This window comes from Erinaceus europaeus (assembly GCF_950295315.1).
Source record: "Erinaceus europaeus chromosome 6 unlocalized genomic scaffold, mEriEur2.1 SUPER_6_unloc_58, whole genome shotgun sequence".
In the NCBI taxonomy this organism is placed as follows: domain Eukaryota; kingdom Metazoa; phylum Chordata; class Mammalia; order Eulipotyphla; family Erinaceidae; genus Erinaceus; species Erinaceus europaeus.
Window position 1 is genome coordinate 261,675 of NW_026647167.1, and position 14,672 is coordinate 276,346.

Here is a 14,672-nt window from a genome sequence, read left to right on the forward strand (position 1 = left end):
CTTAGCATAATGTTTTTGCAAAGAGACTGTCATGCCTGAGGCTCCAAAGTCCCTGGTTCAATCCCCCAGACCACTATAAGCCATAAGTCAAAGCTGATCAGTGCTCTGGAAAAAAGAAAGAAAGAGAGAAAGGAAGAAAGAACCCTCCTCAGGGCCAGGCAAGGCAGTATACCTAATTAAGCACACACATTACCATGGACAAGGACCCACATTCAACACTTAGGCCCCACCTGTAAGGGGAATACTTCATGAGTAGTTAAGCAGTGCTCTAGGTGATTCTGTGTCTTTCCTTTTCTATCTCCCCATCCCACTCAATTTCTTTCTGTATTTATCAATAGTAAAACAAACAAAAGAACTCCAAGGGAAGAAGATGGTGTCCATACCTGAAAATGGGGAAAGATTTAAGATGGGAAAGAAAAAATATCCAAGGTCACATGACTGAAAGATTCTAACTTAATGAAAGAAGTACATTTACAAATTGGAGATGATGAGTATGGAACTCTACCCCTATAGTTGTATAAGCTTATTAACCATTATTCAGTCACTACTGAAATTGTGGGTAAGAGAATGTCTTAGTTCCCCATAGTAAATATCTTAGCTATTGTACTGCAATTCCAGAAAACAAATGATACTCAATGTACTTTCTTTTGCCACTGGGCTTGGTGGCTGCATCATGACTCCACAGCTCCTGGCTGTCATTGTCTTCTTTTTTCATATTATTTGATAAAGAGGAAGCAGAAGGGGGAGAAAGGGGCATAGACGTAGAGAGACACCTGCAGTACTGCCTCACCACTCATGAACCTCCCCCTGCCACAAGTAGGACTCAGAGACTTGAACCCAGGTCATCTTGCATGGTAACATGTGCACTCTACCAGATACACCACTGCCTGGTCCCTCCTAGCTTTCTTTTGATCCAGTAGCATAAAGAAAACTGAGCTTGTTATTTTCTCTTTAATTAGTAGAGTCACCCATTCCAGGGGGAAATAATCCACAGGGAGCAATGCAAACCACTCTGTATATGCAAGAGAATGTTGCATACAGTTTTGACTCCCTTTTTTTGTGTCTATAGAGATGTCTGTAAGTAGGAAAACACATCTTTCTGGATGATAAGTGTTGGATTCTTCCGTCATCTCTAGAGCACTTTCTATGTAAAGCAGGAACATGGGATGTGAGTTCTAGTGTTAGAAACACTCACACAGTTGCCTTCTGCCTCCTCTAGGATGGTGTCCAGGTAGTCGATAACGGCAGTGCAAATTTTTCTAATGGATTCCACAGTGACCCAAAAGAGAGAAGGAAAAATGATCTGTTAAACTATTTTCAAATGAACTTGTGTTTGGCTAATCATTTCAGCATTTTTCAATGCTTTTTCAACATAGCAACTTTTTGAAGATATATGCAAGATCTAATGAGAGAAACAGTATGCAAATGTATTTCCAGAGAATGAGACAGATCCAAGAAAACATGTCTATGGTGTCAGGTCTCTGAGACCAGGGCTGCAGATCCCATCCTCCTGGCAGCTTTCCTGCCTGGAGTCCAGGCCAGAACCTCCCTGGGCTGTAGGGCTGGCAGGTATATTTCCTTTAAGTACCAGCCCATGAAGAAATCTGCCCTTAAGTCAGGGCCATTTAATACATGGTGCAGGGTGATGTTAGCTCCCATCACAGCGTGGAGAGAAGGGGGACAAGAGCGATGGGCATTGACTGCTAGGACTCTGCATTCTGAGAACTTGAAGATTTGAAATACATGAAATAAGGACATACTCATAAAGCTTGTTGTACCATTGCTCCATCTTCTCAACTGACCTGAAATCAAAGAGAAGGGGAGAAAAAAAGTTAAAATGCACAAAATTCAAACAAACATATTATAATGCCGGCCAATATAAACAGCATCATTGATTGTTATCGGTGGGACTGTGTGATCCAGGATGCCTGTCCTGGTCACTGGGTGCTGAGGGGTCCTGCTCTTTAACAGTTTGCTGGGATGACGAGGAAATCTTCTAAATGGAGGAGAAATTGGGTTTGGGATCAGTTGGTGGTGCAGATGGTTAACTGCACATGCTACCATGCACAAGGACCTGGTTTAAATCCCCGGGTCCCTACTTGCAGAGATCTTAGCAGCTACATGTGTTTGCCTGAATCAGAGCCATTGGAGGACAATGGAGAGCACAGAGCTGTCCTTGTGGGGGTCAGAGCACATGTGGCTAATAGACCCCCAGATGGAGCTGTGCTCCCCCTAAGAGTCATGAGGAGACAGGCAGGGCCTGGCTGCAGTCTTACTGAAAAGAGACCACGAAGCTGCGCTCAGCCCAGCCCAGGACCAGTGATGTGTGGGCTCTCGCGGCTTTCTTCATGCTGGTTCCACCCTCATGTCCATCAGGGGCACCAAGTACTTGATTCTGAAGTGACTCTTGTACCTGGAGAGGGAATAGAGCACAGCACTGTAAGCTTCTATCCCAGCGATCTGCGAGCATCTGGGTTTCTCCTAAGGAGATGGTGGGTGTATTTCTTGCTTTTAGTCATTTTTTATTGGGGGATTAATGCTGTATAGTCAACAGTAACTACAATAGTTTGTACATATATAATATTTCTCAGTTTTCCCTGAGAGTTCCCCATAATAATACAACCCCCACTAGGTCCTCTGCCATCCTTTTCCAGGACCTGTATTCCCCCCCCACTCCTCCACCCCAGAGTTTTTTACTTTGGTGCATTACACCAACTTCAGGTTGAGCAGGTACATACTTTGTGTTGGAGATGAGCAAAACCTTGGAATATAAGATCAGTTGCCTTTTCTGCCACCTCCGACCCTTCTGGAATTTGCCAGAGCCGAAGAACTGGATATGGCCATGAGGCAACACTAGGTTCTTCTCTTCTGGACTACCCTCCTCCACAGAAGAGCTGCAACACAGCAGACCCACAAGGCAGTTTGTCACTGGCAGGTGGAACACAGGGGCTCCTGCTGATGTCAGCACTCACAGAGCATTACAGAGGAGTCTAGTTCCCCAGAAGGGCTCAGCAACCCAATTCAGGAGTCTTGAGCTATACAGAGCTCCTGTGAGAGTTGAGGTCACTCAGGGCTTGGTGGTAATGGAGGGAAGCTTAAAGGACAGGGCACAGGGCCTGTCATTTCAGTGTCAGGGGACAAGGAAGTAGCAGAGTCTCAGGACCTGGTAAAAAGGAGACACTGAGAGGGAGTGAGGGGGAGTGAGGGTATAGGGGCCCTGGTGCTTGGTGCTGGGAGAGGACCTGAGTGGGGGTGAGAGTGTTGTGCAGACACCCCATGTCAGCAAATCACACTGTAGTGAATTAACACTGACCCCAAAATATAAGGATAAAAAAATGTAAGGGGACACTAAGAGGTCAAAGGAGAGAGGATGAGAAATGTTTCAAAGAACCAATTCAGGGACACAGGGCCAAGGCCTGAAGGCAGCACAGTGTCTAGAGTGTTGTGGAGCATAATCAACCCCAAGTATCATTTGCAGTTTTTGCCTCAGTGACTCTGCCTCTCTCCCTACCCATTCCTCTCCCCCTTTTCATTTCTCTCTGCTTCTTTTTTCTTATTTTTTGTTCTCTCTCTATTCCTTTCTAATAAAAATAATTTTAAACAGATCTATGTGTGACCTATAGGGGTCAGATTGCATAGATCCAAGAGTGTGAAGAAGTCATTCCATTGTGGTCTCAGGTTAACATACACACTTAGATAACAGGATTCTGGAAAACTGACTCTAATCTTCTTTAAGTCAGTCATCACTTTGGGGTTGAGGGGGGCAGGAATCCATGATCAGCCGAGAATAAACCAAACATTCAAATGTTTCTCAACTCAAGGAAGTACTAAGCTATTCCTTGGCTGTGCCCATAGTAAGCCCACAGGACTCAGATGCTAACAGTTCAAGCCTGCTCTCTGGCATCAGCAGAAGGGAATCTCATGAGCACAATTAACTGTTGATAACTATGGCTGAAGCTGAGTATTCTGTCTGTGGGCATCACACAGAGCACGTCCTGGGACCTCCCTCCTCCTCCTCTGCTGGTCACACAGGCCATGTGAACAGACTATACCTTAAGCAGGGCAGCCAGCCCAGACACCCTGAAAGCCTCGAAGACTTTCTGATAGACACAGACATCCTCTACTCTTCACTCCTTGATGTGAAAGAGAAAGCTGGGCACAGCACTGTGCGCACTGTTCAGCTCAGTCTCCGAGACTGAAGATTCCGCTGTAGCCAAGGAACCTGGGCTGTGATGTCAGTGGTCAAAGGTCAGTGTCATAACTGAGAGTTGACAGAGTTACCCTCTGAAGCCAGTTGCACCTACAGCTTTGAGTCTTTTAATCTTTTTCTTTAGAGATGACTATAGACTTCCAGGCTGTTATTGGAAATAATAGAGATTGCACAAGCCTTGCCCCTATGTCATGCAGTGGTCATCGTCATCTAATTATATAATTCTAAACAGTAAATATCACTGTAGGATATCCACCTGGATGCTGTCACAGACACACTATTTCCAGGAGCATAAGTGTGTGTGTGTGTGTGTGTGTGTCTGTGTGTACATACACAAAGGCAATGTTATCCTCATAAAACCATTTTTGAAAGAATGAATCCATTGGCAAATGAGTTGTGGACATTCTTTGATGACCTGTGTGCTGAGAGGAGGTGGAGAGCCAGGAGGCCACCTGGCCCACTTTCTAGTTGAGAGCATTATAGAAGGAGAAAAGGAAGAAAGCCCAACCAGTCTTAAGTCCAGGAGGAGAATGATGTACCTCACCATAGAAATGTTTCCTTTACATACAGTCCTACATCAAGGATGCCTCTATGAGCAAAGACAGAAAGCAGAGAGGGCACTGAGTCTTGTCACATACTGTCTGTCAGACTTCTGCCTTTTAATGGACAGTATTTGTTTTAAGAGTCACCAGGGGCCTGGCATTGGTGCACCTGGTAGCACACACAAGGAGCCAGGGGCAGGACCTTGTTTTAAGTCCCTGGACCCTATTCCTGGGTGGGGAAGGGAGTGGAGAACACCTCCCAAGTGGTGGAGCAGTGCTGCTGATGTCTGCCTTTATCCTTCTCTCCCCATGTCTATATCTCTCTGGCGTGGCAAATTAGAAAAGGAAAAAGTGACTGCGGAGAGCAATGGAATCATAGTGCAGGCATGAGCCCCAGCAATAACACTGGTGGTTAAAAAATAAAAAAGTCAGAATAATAAAATTATTTAACTAGACATCCTAGTCTGGTCATACTACATAGCAAGCTAATACAGTTTCTCAATATATAATTATTGATGGGAGAGTATTAGAATGGTATGGAGAAAATGGCTACTAAGAAATTAAAAAAAAAAAAAGAAACTGGTCAAAAACATCCCTGTCGGGAGTCGGGCGGTGGCGCAGTGGGTTAAGCGCAGGTGGCGCAAAGCGCAGGGACCGGCGTAAGGATCCCGGTTCGAGCCCCTGGCTCCCCACCTGCAGGGGAGTCGCTTCACAGGCGGTGAAGCAGGTCTGCAGGTGTCTATCTTTCTCTCCCCTTCTCCGTCTTTCCCTCCTCTCTCCATTTCTCTCTGTCCTATCCAACAACAAATTGCGTCAACAAGGGCAATAATAATAGCTACAACAAGGGCAACAAAAGGGGGAAAAAATAAATGGCCTCCAGGAGCGGTGGATTCATGCTGCAGGCACCGAGCCCAGCAATAACCCAGGAGGAGGGAAAAAAATCCCTGTCTTCTTTCAAAATAACCTGGTTCTGAAGCAGGTATTCATGGTTAGGCACTGTGGGATGAAACAGAGAGTTTCTTTCAAATGGGAATTTGAATCCTACCTCATCCCAGTCTCAGAATAGAGTCCATGCCTAATACATACACTTACTGCATCACTTCCTGGATTGCCTGAGACAATAGAGAAATCTAAAAACATCCCCGATCCATCCAGCAACATATCCAGCATCATTGTACACAGTTTGAGTCTTCTTTTAAGGTCAGTCTTCCAGCATTTTCTCTCCTTTTTCTTACCACTCTCTTTTTCCTTCCCTTAGGCTCTCAGTCTTCCTCAATATATTCTAAGACAGTAATAATAGAAGTGAATGAAAACAGATGTACAAAAATTTACAGATCTACTTATATCCCTCTATATAACACACTTGTGCTTGTACTGCATGAACAATCTCTATACATTTAGAAATAAGTAATATTATAAGTCATTATCAAGACAATATATTAGATTCACTAAAACGGGTTATTTCAGTTTTTCTAGGAAGGAAAGGTATCTCAGGTATATTATCTTTTTGTTTATCTGGTACTATTATTTAAATTCTAGACACCGCTTTTTTTGTGTGTGCATTAAGTATCTGAGTGTCAAAGGAACTGAAAGGACTAGTTTATACCCCTTTGCCTTCATTATTTCTTTCTTCTCTTTCCTTTCAAAGAAATATTTTCCTTTAAGCAAAATGTACTCTTGGTTATCACAAATATAGTAATGAGAAAATGAATACATAGTATCTGGACAGAAAAGTCAATATTTTTATGCATGGTGTGTGTGTGTGTGTGTGTGTGTGTGTGTGTGTGGTGTAATAGAGAGAGGGAGAGAAACATGGAGAAGGCCTGTGAGTTTCCTGAGTCATAATCAGCTCTAATAATGATGCCTGATGACCCTGTCCCCAGAGAGGTTGCAAACCTGGCTCTAGACTAGCCAAGTTGGATTCATGTCTTGCTGTCCTGGTGTCAGACCAGTTCCTCTATAGGCCTCCAGCTTTATAAAGGCAAAGCCCTTCACAGAGATTGAACCCATTGTTCCAGGCCCTGGCAAATATGAAGAGGGCTGCACCCTAGTGTTTGAATTAAAACACCAGCCTTAATCCTGTTTCCCAAATCCAGAGGCCAGAATCTCATAGTAGGTCTTCTGTGGCGGCTCACCCTTGCTTCTGAACACTGAGACCAACAGGCCAACAACTTTCAATCCCACAGACAGTTCTGTCCTAGTTATTTTCTGGCTCAGATATGTTCCTTGTAGAAGGAATGGTAACTGGAGCTTCAGAGGCATGTGGCCATCAGTCCCCCTGGGCATTGCTGGGCTCCTACCTCTCCTCCCATGGGTGTTATGCCTGGACATTTCAGGACCCAGTGGGAGGTTGTCTGAGGACAGAGTTGTCCAGCAGCAGGGAAGGAGAGGAAAGAGCAGAACATGCTCAGTGTGGCCATGTCTGAGGTTTCTCAAGTGGTCCTTGTTACAGTGCACACAGGCAGAGACATCATGAGCAATGAGGCTGCAGGTCTGTGGGCTGCATCAAGGGTGCCATCACGGCCACCCATCCCGGAGCCCAGCCCCTCCCTGGGCCATGTCCCCCATGACAGTAGAGTTGTGCTGTAGGTCTGTGGATTGAACTAGAGTGAGGTTGCTGAGGAACACTATTAATAATCAAGATAACTGAAGTCGAGGTGGGTGGAGGAGGAAAGGAGCCTTTTATTTATGCTTGAACCAGGGTCTCAGGTCTTTCTCATAAGTCTGGCACAAGACAAAGGGGCGGTACAGCCTTATATCAGGGCACAGGCTGGAGAACAAAAGGAGTCATCCCAGAAGCAGAGGCTGCAAGGTTAAGGGGTGGGACTTGGACCCACTGCTCAAGGTCTGTTTGCCTTAGTTATTATTGTCTTTCAGCAGAGCTGTGCCTGGGAAAAAAAAGTTTAGCCTCCACAAGAGAGAACCCACTGGTGGTGGGGGAGGGTGTCTAGTTGGGCAGGAGTTAGTGGGGTTATTGAAGCCTCTTCTTAGCAAACATTCAGTCTGTGTCCCCATCCCCACACCCATAGATAAACCACTAGAGTGCTCACACAGTCTTAGAAATAGGTTTACAGTTTGTTTTTTCCCCACACATTTAGACTCAATATCCCATGTATGAGTGAAACCATTCTGTAGTTGTCCTTACTCCTAACTTGCTTCACTGAGCATCATCTTCTCCAGTTTCAGCCACTTTATCCCAAGGGACACAAGGATATCCTTTTTGATTACTGCATGATACTCTTTTTTTAATCTAGGCATCTGTCAAAAGGACATTTTGGTTGTTTCCAGGTCTTTGCTATTGTGACTAAAGCAGCTGTGAACATGGGGGTGCACATATCCCTCTGAACCAGTGCTTTTCTGTCTTTGGGGTATATACCTAAGAGTGGAATTGCTGTGTCATGTGGTATTTCCTTTTTTATTTGTTTAAGGATTCTCCATACTTAGTTCACCAGTTTGCATCCCACAGGCAGTGCAGTAGAGTTCCCCTCTCTCCACATCCTCTCTAACACTTACCTTCTGTTGTTTTACTTATGGAGTCCATATCAAAGGTGTGATGGGGTATCTCAAAGTGGTTTTGATTTGCACATTTCTGATGATGAGTGAACTGGAGCATTTCTGCCTATGTCTGTGGGCCAGGGGTATCTCTAGAGAGTCACCTACTTGTATATTCTGACCACATTTTATTGTGTTCTTTTTGTTGAGTTTTCATCTCACCTTTCTCAATTTCTCTCTATATATATCAAAAATAAAACAAAAATGACCACTAGTAGGGCAACAAAATTGAAAATAAATAAGTAAATATAAATTTTTTAAAATAAGACCACTAGCAGCTGTGGATTCATCGTTCATGAAGTTACCAAGTCCTAGTGGTAATCCTGGTGTCAAAATAAATAAATGCCTTTAGAGAAAATCCTGGAGTCCTTGCACTTAAACATCATTATTCCTACTATGCAGGAAGAGCGCACCTAATAAAATTCAGGGCGCTGGGTGGAGATGGGCCCTTCTCCATGTGAGGGTAATGGAGAACTGCAGCCCCTGTCCCTGTCCTGCCCCTTGGGCTCAGAGCAGATTCGCCACTGCCCTTGGCGTGGGTCACACTCCCAGCTCATGCTCATCCTCACCCAGAGACAACTTTTCCCTCAATCCACAGCCCGCAGTGACCATGTTCAGCAGGGCCTCGAGACAGAAGTGCATCCTTAGCCAGGCCAGCTCAGCGCTGGGGAGAAGCAAGCCCAGAGAAGATTCTGCAGACAAGGTAGGCAGACAAGCTTCTCCCTGCCTGGTAGAGACAACCTGGCTTTGTCCAGTTTGCAGATGTGGTGGTGCTCATTCATGCACTTGAAATGCTGTCTCCTAAGTATTCGTTCCAGTGACTGGCGAGGTCAGTGAACCTGCCAGAACCCTGCAGGGACTGTTGTTTTCCCAGATTTGACCCCTTGAAAGCAGGACCTTAGTCTGCTAGGGGAGGAAACCGCTCAGCCGTGTGGCAGATGTGCACTGAGGTGTTGTGAAAAGTAGAAAGCTTACACCTTGAGGAGAGAAGCTGCTGGCAGTGGGTTCCTTTTTGGCGACAAGAACACTGAGGTGGATGGTTGAGGACTGAGGTGGATTTGGGCATTTGGGCAAGAGCTATCCCTCAGAAGTCATAGGCAGCAAATGCAGAGGCAGCAAGGCATGCAACTGGATGGTGTGAGAAGAGACAACTGACATCCTGAGGACAGTGTGAAGGGGTCAGCTGAAAGGGGGTTATGGTGGGGTTGTCCTTGTGCCTTGGCAGTAACTCAGCAAGAAGAGCCTCAGGCTTGCCTTTGTGACACTGAACTTGGATGTGTGAGGTCTTCTAATCCAGCACTGCTTGTGTGAGAGATGAGTTGCTTTGCCAGAGGATGTCTTTCTCCTTAAGTAAGTGCTTAAAACTGGAAAACAGAGTTTTTTAAATGAACTGTAATTCAGGGAGCCTATGGCCATTGGAAGGTGTGTAAGATAAGAAGGATGTTGTAGCTGTGAATCTCAATGTTATGTGTATTTTTCTCCCTTTTAAAATGATTTAATTATGAAGGTCAAGTCCATTGGATAAGAGGGGTACAATTCCACACACAATTCCCAACACCAGATATCTCCAAACTACCCCCTCTCTTGGAAGTTTTCCTATTCTTTATTCCTCTTGGAGTATGGGCCCAGGATCATTTTGGGGTGCAGAAGGTGGAACGTCTGGCTTCTGTAATTGCTTCTCTGCTGGACATGGGCATTGACAGGTGGATCCATACTCCCAGCCTGTCTCTCTCTTTCCCTGGTGGAACATGGATATGGGGATTTGGGGCTCCAGGACACATTGGTAGAGTTGTCTGCCCAGGGAAGTGAGGGTTGGCATCATGGTGTGTGTATTTTTTTTTAATGAAATGATACATATAGTAGTGCCTGTGTATAGTAAGTTTTATCTTTACACCTCCATGTGGATGGGTTTAGCACTGTATCAGATCACTCTGAGTGTTGAACCTAGTTATTTTAAGCATCTAAACAGAGGCTGTGGTAGAAAAGCCAACCATAACAGAATTCATTCAGAAATATCCAGAAGATAATTGCAAAAGAATAGAGAGTGTGTCAGGCTGGAGAGAGAGATGGAACTAGAATTAAAGCTCCAGACTTTCAGTCCCAAGATACATAAGGCACTTAATTCCATGGTGAATGGGTGAAGAGCCCCACAGCCCTGGCACAGTAGTTAGTGCTCAGACTACCTCTGGGCCTCTTACTCCTTTCTCACCAAGGCACATCCACAGTGGGGATTTGTGGTGCAGGCACTGAATCCCAGCAGTAAACGTGTCATTTATGACAAAGAGATGATACAGACACATGGGAAAGCTCCTTTTCCCTAAACACAGATTCCCTCCCCCATTTTATTTAATAGGAGTGAGAAAAATTGAGAGGTTAGGGGATATAGAAAGGGAGAAAGATTGACACCTGTAGACCTGCCTTGCCACTTGTGAAGCATTCCCCCCTGCAGGTGGAGAGTGGGGGCTAGAAACTGGATTCTTTAATTTAGTTTAATTAATTTATTTATTCCCTTTTGTTGCCCTTGTTGTTTTATTTTTGTAGTTATTATTCTTGTCATTCTTGTTGGATAGGACAGAGAGAAATGGAGAGAGGAGGGGAAGACAGAGGGGGAGAGAGAGAGATACCTGCAGACCTGTTTTACTGCCTTGAAGTGACTCCCCTGAAGGTAGGGAACTGGGGGCTTGAGCTGGAATCCTTATGCAGGTCCTTGGGCTTTGCACCACCTGCGTTTAACCGACTGTGCTACAGCCCGACTGCCAGGACATTGATTCTTGCGTGGGCCTTGTGCTTAGTAATATGTGCGCTAAACTAGGTGCACCACCGCCAAATCCTGACTTTTTTTTACTGTCAACTTAATACTTATTTACAAAATTGTATGATAATAGAGGTATAATTCCATACTGTTTCAACCACCAGAGGTCTGTGTCCCATTCCCTGCACTGAAAACTGCAGTCTCCCAAAGTTACCGATATGGGCTGATTCTACTACTTACCATCTGCCTGTCTGTCTGTCTATCTAAGATCTATCTTTATCTATGTATATATATTTTTCTCCATTATTTTTGTGGTCCTACCTTCACTTCCTTTCTAGGTCAGCCCTACACCTATTACCACTTAGAAGGTCTCTCCTTGTCACACCCTGATCTTCCACCAGTCACTTTTCACTCCACCCTCTCTATGTCATATCCTGTTTCCACCCTACTTGGAGAGTATAAAAACAGCTGCTCTTCTGATTAAAGACACTTGGAAATTGTTTTCCGGCTCCGAGATTTCCAGAGTGTATCTCCTGCGAAGTTAGTGTGGCAAGATTTCCTGATCCCTCTCCCACGCAGCAGCCTAGATCGGCTCCAGTTGAGATCTCTCCAAGCCAGAGAGCAATAGCTCCGGTAGAAGCACCCTCAGGCTATCTCGGCAGGTGTTGGTCGGTCAGTCTCTACCCCTGGACTGTTCTAGTAGAGTAGGGCTCTGGAGAGGTGAAGTTCTGGGAAGCATTGGTGAGATCATCTTCCCAGGGAAGTCAGGATGGAATCACAGTAGCACCTGCAATTTGGTGGCTGAAAGGCAGTAAGATGGAAAACAGGACAAAATGTTTAGTTAACAGGAACCATAAAGTAAGTATAATGCAGATGAAAGTACAGAGCTTAGGATAGAAGGGAGCTAGGAAGTCTATTTTAGGAGTGTTCCTAGGAACTTATGTCTTAGTAATCTTTGCTTGAGCTTATTAGCTAACATGGAGGTGGACTAACAATATTGTCTGAAAAGATGGTGTCAGAGTTGAGAGTAGTACTAGAAATCACGATTAGGGTAGAGAGTTGCTTGCAAATTTAACAAAAAATATATAAATGCAATTAACTGTTTACCTCAGTGAGCTAACCTGGGGCTCATATCTATTCATGTTTAGCACTAGAGGCTCTGCAACCTCCAAGTCCCTGTCAGGCTTAGCTCACAGTTGATAATCACATCTGAGAACATTCTAGGATACACTCACTTCAGAATCAGTCTTCTTTGAGTGGCAGAATAGGATAATCCAGCCTCCCTTTGGAGAGTAGTTCATAGTGAAGGTATGGTCCTGAGAAGCCCACAGAAGGGCTTATGATGTTGTTCCTAATAGATATGACCAGTGATAATAGAGAGAGGTCTAGGGGAGAATCTATGGGGTATTCAAGGATTCCCTGTCTAGGACTCCAGGTGATGATAACATGGCCTAATGGTGGCCAAAAAGGTCATAGATAAGTGAGCTAGTCTCTTGCCCTTATTTGTAGTCCCTTTATCTGATAAGATTAGACTTTCTCCCCATGTTGAGTGTAATTTGTTGTATCCAAACCAGTATTGGATTTATGGAATAGGGCCTCATGTTGGGGAGGAAATAGACCTAGGATTTTAGTGAGGTCTTAGTTAGCCTCAAGTTTTTCTTCAGTTACTTGATTAATGATTTTTTTTTTAATACCAGAGCAGTGCTCAGTTTTGGCTTATGGTGGTATGGGGGGTTGATCTTTGGTCATTGGAGCCTCAGGCATAGAGTCTGATTATGTAACCATTATGCTATCTCCCCCTCGTTTTTTAATGATTCTAATAATGGTTGTCATAGGGACAGTACTTGTCCTTTACTTGATGTGTAATTTTTGCCTGTATATCTCTTGGCCAGTTGTATAGTGTCTCTTCTAAAATTAACCTAAGGGTAACAATAATGCTGATGCTCTGTCAGAAGAGATTTAAAAAGATGGAAGACTATATCGTACTTAAATTCTTTTTGAGTTATTTGATACTCAACTACATAAAGTGATTGAGAGAAGTGAAGTAAGGGGTAGGAGAGGATGGTGTATAAGCCTAAATAATAAATATGTGATTGGAGAATTTATGATGCCTTCTTTAGGACATTCTACTAGAATACCAGGCTTATGCTATCTAAGTCTAATCATAAAGGGCTATTTATTAAGCACTTTTACTTTGAGGTATATAATTGTCCCTTGCTTATACTAGGTACATGTAGGCCCTTGCCTGTATTTAATATCTGTAATTTTGTTAGAATATGTGCCATCTGGAAACGAACTAGGTAGTCCCATGCAAACACAGACTTTCAAAGTTTTACTTTGCTTATTAAATGCAAGAAGCAATGGCTACTACTCAGATGGAGAACCTTAGCCATATGCCAGGACCCTGAGTTCCCACCCATACAAATAGCTAGCCTGAGGAAGTCTGGAGGGATGTTCCCAGATACCTCGAGATGGGAGACTATCCAGTGTATCACTGATCAGAACTCCAGCAAAGATTTTATGGATAAAACCACATGTAAAGGAACAAGAAGATCAAAGATGTTTTTAGTTGAACATACATCAGGAACAATTGTCAAGGTACAAATTACTTTCAAGGTAGGAGAGACACCAAGAATGTGTTGGCCTTACTTATGATAGTCTTCTCTTACTATGCACTTTTTTGATGCTCCAAGAAATATTTGTTTATTCTTAGGTCATTTTCTGCACAAACCCCAAAGCCCTCATGGAAGGAGTCAAACATCAGAGTTACAGATAGTTAATATTTTTTTTAAAAAATTTAAAAATGCATTTATTTATTAATAGTGAATTTTCCTTCCTTTTATTTTATTTCTTTAATGTAATTTTTACCAGAGCATTATTCAGCTCTTGCTTACAGTGGGGCTGGGGATTGAACTTGGGTCATTGGAGCCTCAGGCATGAGAGTGATTGCATAGCCCTTATGCTATCTACCCTTTGCCCTTTTAATCTTTATTTATTGGGTAGAGACAACCAGAAGTCAAGAGGGAAGGGGGTGATAGAGAGGGAGAGAGACAGAGAGACACCTGCAGCACTGCTTCACCACTCCCAAAGCTCTCCCCCTGCAGGTGGGGACTGGGGGCTCAAACTGGGTCCTTTCACATTGTAATACATGTGCCCAACCAGGTGCACCACCACCTGGCCTCGTGACAAAGAAAAGAAAGCTTCATGGAACTCATTGTGACACCTGTGTCAGTACCCCCAGCCATTGGTACTGACCAGGAGTGGGAATATTACCTGCTCAGAGGATTCCAATGCACTGACATCATTGTTTCTTAACCAGGAGGAACAGGGGCTCCCACAGCACCCATTCCACCAACTGAGAAAGAGACCACAGGCACAGAAGAGGGCACCACAGCAGGACAGTCCAATCAGGGCTCTAGGACCACTTGACCAGGCTCTCCAGGCAGTGCCAATGGCTCCACTGTGTCTGGATCATCTGTGGCAGGGCAACACACCAAGGCTCCATCATCCCAGGGCTCTGGCACCACTGGACCAGCACCTAATGACTCTGGAAAAACAGGGCCACCTGAAGAAAGCTCTGGGACCTCAGGCAAGCCTCAGTAAGGATGTCAGTCCA

The 14,672-nt window shown here is 44.4% G+C and overlaps 1 long non-coding RNA gene across 1 annotated transcript in view; it reads left to right on the top strand.

Annotated features, from left to right (window-relative positions):
• LOC132536221 (uncharacterized) overlaps positions 1-8,986 on the top strand; it is a 29,902-nt gene extending 20,916 nt beyond the window's left edge. Inside the window, exon 4 of the long non-coding RNA XR_009547881.1 lies at positions 8,903-8,986. This is a non-coding gene — a long non-coding RNA (uncharacterized LOC132536221). The remainder of the gene's footprint in view (positions 1-8,902) is intronic.
• Positions 8,987-14,672: the final 5,686 nt, after the last annotated feature.